Source organism: Spermophilus citellus (genome assembly GCF_964194105.1).
Source record: "Spermophilus citellus genome assembly, chromosome: 13".
NCBI lineage: Eukaryota > Metazoa > Chordata > Mammalia > Rodentia > Sciuridae > Spermophilus > Spermophilus citellus.
Genome location: NC_138193.1, coordinates 79,811,193 through 79,815,390, shown reverse-complemented (window position 1 = coordinate 79,815,390; position 4,198 = coordinate 79,811,193). Strand labels below are relative to the sequence as shown.

General features: G+C 40.1%; 1 pseudogene across 1 annotated transcript; it reads right to left on the bottom strand.

The window, feature by feature from the left end:
* Positions 1-1,333: 1,333 nt before the first annotated feature.
* LOC308632803 (serine/threonine-protein kinase RIO3-like) lies at positions 1,334-2,434 on the bottom strand (annotated as a pseudogene). Its single transcript has 2 exons — positions 2,384-2,434; positions 1,334-2,201 (listed from the first exon to the last, which is right to left on the bottom strand). The product of its transcript is annotated as a serine/threonine-protein kinase RIO3-like (transcript).
* Between the last annotated feature and the right edge of the window lie 1,764 nt (positions 2,435-4,198).

Genomic DNA, 4,198 nt, shown 5'->3' with positions numbered 1-4,198 from the left:
TTACCTAGGTGAAATCTCCATTGCAATGTTTAAAAACTCTAGTCAAAAAATAAAATACAGTCAAAAAATAAAACTGATCAGAAAAACATTAACCTAGGTTTGTATGAGCTCAAAAAATAAAATAGAACTTTACGATGTGGGAAAATGCAATAATAAAATACATATTGAAAAAAGCACCGTGGTTAATCACTGTCGCAGATGTAAGAATAGCCAACCTGGAGCTCTGGATATCAGCTGTTATGGATTTGAGTCAAATCATCTTCTTTTTCTGTAGAAATTGCTTTAGTTAATCTCTCTGGAATCCAAATCGGCTGCTGTTCTCCCTGTGGAAAAACACAAACGGAACCCCGGCTCCAGACAATAACTGGATCAGGACCTTTCCATTGTCCTGTTAGAATATCTTTCCAAAGTACCTTAGGCGTATGTACATTTTTCGGATACATATGTCTTTCCGAAGCACTAAGTCCTGATGAATCCAAATTTAAAAAGTTTAGAGTAAAAAGGGTTATTTTATCTTTGGGGGATATATACCCCGTAAGATCCTTTTAAATTTAAGTCATTCGAAAGCATTCTGCCTTAGTTTTTAGAATTACTTTAGTCCTTTTAATTTTTTGATGTGGTTTTAAACCATAGTTGTCTTAGCCTCTTGCATTTTCTATCTGAAATACCTTTACTTGACATTTTCAACCATTTTCTATCTTATTTCTATCTTCTAATTTTCTTCTAAGGTTTTTATATTTACCCTTAGTTGCTTTATCTTTCTTAGTTTTCTTTTGTTTCCTATTTTGTGGGTTTAAAATTCTTGTTTTTCTACATCTTTTTTATCTTCCTATATCTTTTTTATCTTTCTACATATTCTCTCTTTTTTTACCTTTCTGTACTTCTGTTTTTAAAGTTTTTCACTTCAAATTTTTAATCTTCTTTATCTAAATATCTTTTATCTTATTATCTTCCCATTTTCATGGGTCCATCCATCATGAAGGCATCTTAACCACCTTCAATTTGACCTTTTAAAGCCTTTTGCAACTTATTTAGACATTTTACAACTTTTTACTTTACCACACAAAGATTATCTCATCTCCCTCTTTTTGGTTTAATAAGTAATAGCTTGATGAGTAAAGCAATCTTTTTTCCGCCATGAAGGTATCTCGACCACCTTCAATTTAACCTTTTAAAGCCTTCCAATTATCATCTATACTGTACTTTTAAATGTACTTTTTCACCACCTACAGCTTCACTCTTTTAAATGAGGCTTAGATTCTGTTTAAATCGCTTTAATGTTAGTTTACATGGCTGCCCTTCAACCAAAGGCTTTTTTTTTTTTTTTGAGAGGTAGTGACATTTTATTCTCTCAATGCTTAGCTAAAAATTCCACACATCTGGCACATGGGTTACAACGGGGAAAGCACAGAAGCACCATTGTTCACCCCTCCTTGTTTTGGTATGTCAAGTCACCCACAACTTCATTAGCTATTGCAGCCGACAATCACCATTGTGTTGACAAAGAAAGCAGTGGGCACAGGTACTATTCATCATATAGCACTGGCGGGTCTCCATCATCTTTCAAAAATGAAGCAGCTTTCCTTCCATTCTTCTGAACATGATCCTCATTCATTTTCTCCAAAGCTTCTATCTCTGCTAAGAAATCAGCTTCATTGTCTGCTGAGATATTCAAGCCTGAAACGGCATTGAAGAGTTCCCGTTCATTAAGGGCTTCCTTTACTCCTCCTTTCTGGAAAAAACTGTGAAATATTCCTACAGTCACGGAACAAGAACTCCAGGCCATGAGGATGGGTTGGTTCTACAGACTGACTGACATCAATCAACCAGACCTTTCCAGCATGCCACAGCATATTATACTCGCTGAGGTCGGCATGTACAAGTGTACATTCATTATATAACTGCTGCATCAAACGAAGAGTTTGATAGTAGGCGTCTTTCATTTCTTCACTACTGAGCTTTACTTCTTTTAATTTAGGGGCTGGAACTTGATCATGGCCAATAAAAGACATAACTAAAATGTGTTTCTTGAGCAGTACAACTGTTGGACAAGGAATTCCCACTCTCTGCATTCTTGTGAGATTGTGCATTTCTTTTTCCGCCCACATGCGGATGATCTTACGTGGATTTAGTTTACTGAAGCGATCTTTAAACCTAAAATCATCTTGGAATAGGACCCTCACGATGGTGGCAGACAGGGCCTATCCACAGATAGGGGAAGCTTGGGGAACCCCATCTCTCCTCTGTTCCTGTCTTTTAAGGGACATGGATCTGTCTCCTTTGGGAAAGACTGCAAGGTTTTTAACACTGCAATTCTGAGACCCCAGAGCACAAGCTTTGAAAATTTGGAGGCCTATGGGTAAGCAGGACAGCGGTTTCCCACCTGGTTGGGAGATAGCCTCTCTGCAGATTTTGGCTCTTCAGGGTTGAGCATTAGGGCGGAATTTTAGGAAGAAATGGGACCTGCAAGTGTAGGGAAGTCAAGCCTACATTTATCCAGCAGGTGGCGCCATAACTTTACCTTCTGGCGATGGCAGCTCTGAGTTTGCAAAACAGGAATGTGAAGAGACTACCTGGAACTCCTCTTCTCAGCATCATAGCTTTAATAACCCATAGAGGTCTTTTCCCAACTGACCTTCTCCATATCACTCTTATCTCAAGATCCTCAATATTTCTGTTTCTTTATCTGAGCATCATGAACAGTTTCTTACAAACTTGTCCGAAATACTGGTTATTCTTCTTCAACTGAGGATGCAGCTCAGTAGCAGAGTGCTTGCCTAGCATGTATGAGGTTCTGTGTTCAAGCCTCAGCACTGCCAAAAAGAAAAAAGAAAAATATTGATTATCCTTCCAGATCTGAAATGGTGAGAAAGAATTTGTGCAAGGCATAGATAATTAATGTGATCACTCTCAAATCCTTGGACTGTTCCCAGATCCCTCACCCTCCTCTCAGAGAGTTGCACCCAGATCTAGAGCTTCTAAAATTTACCTGTGTGTTCAACCTAATCATGAAATTTCTTGTCTCGCTGACCCTTTCATCTCATCTCTCAGAAGCTAGGGGGCACACTTCCAGATTAAGCTCTAAGCAGTCTTTAGAAGGATGAAATTCTGACCGATAGGGTAGGGAACACACATTTTAGCATGTTTATGAGGTAGGATGGTCCTTTTTCCCCCCTAGAATCTCAGTTTAGTTCACCTAATTCAAGTGCTCCCCCAATGCAGGGGTCCTTCCTGCAATGTGACAACCTTCAGAGTCCCTTCCAGTTTGACAGATGATGTTCATATCCCGTGTAATGCTCATTGATATACACAGGTGATGTGACTCACCCCTGGAGTCCAGCTCCAAAGTGCAGGATCTCATAGTGTTGCCTGATGTCAAGCTCAGCACTTTCTTCTTCCATGCTTCATCCTTTTGGTGCTGGGGATCAAACTCAGGTACCTCATGTATGCTGGGCACCCACTTTACACTGAATTGCACCCCCAGCCCTCCAGAACCTTTCCCTTGGCTTTTATCAAGTACTCTCGCGGAGGCTGCCATCCCTCCCTCTCAAGAATGTCTGTCCCACTGTGAGACCTCTGATTTTGAGAAATACTTTCCTTATGTCTGAATGTCCTGTGCTGCAGAATAAATGGTGATTTAAAGCAATACCATGTCCTTATACCCCAACTTAGTAATTTAAGACAATAGCTATATTTTTATATCTCATAATTCTGGGCATCAGGGATTCAGGGAGCATTTGCCTGGCTGATTTTCCTGTCCCATGTAGCCCTGACAGATGTCATGCGGTGGCAATTAGTTGGCCAGTGAGCTGGGGGAGGGTCCAAAACAGCTTCTTTTGCCTTTCTGGTGCCTTGACAGGGAGGGCTGGAAGTGGATTGGCTGGAATATCCACTAGGTCACCTCTGGTGGCCTCAGGGTAGGTAGGCTTCTGGTGAGGAGGCTCAGAGCATCCAGAGTGAGTGTGCTGATAACCAAGGCCTTTCAGGATCTAGCTTGGAAGTCACAGGGCACCATGGCCACCACATCCTGATTGTCAAGTAGTCAGAGAGCTTCCCAGATTGGAGAAGAAAGGAGATTAAATTATATTTCTTGATAGGGCAGGTGTATTTAAAAAAAATTGCCACTATGATTTGAAAGCTTGTTATTAAATTGAAATTCTTTTTTTTTTTTTTTTCTGTATCTGCCTCTAGTTTTTCC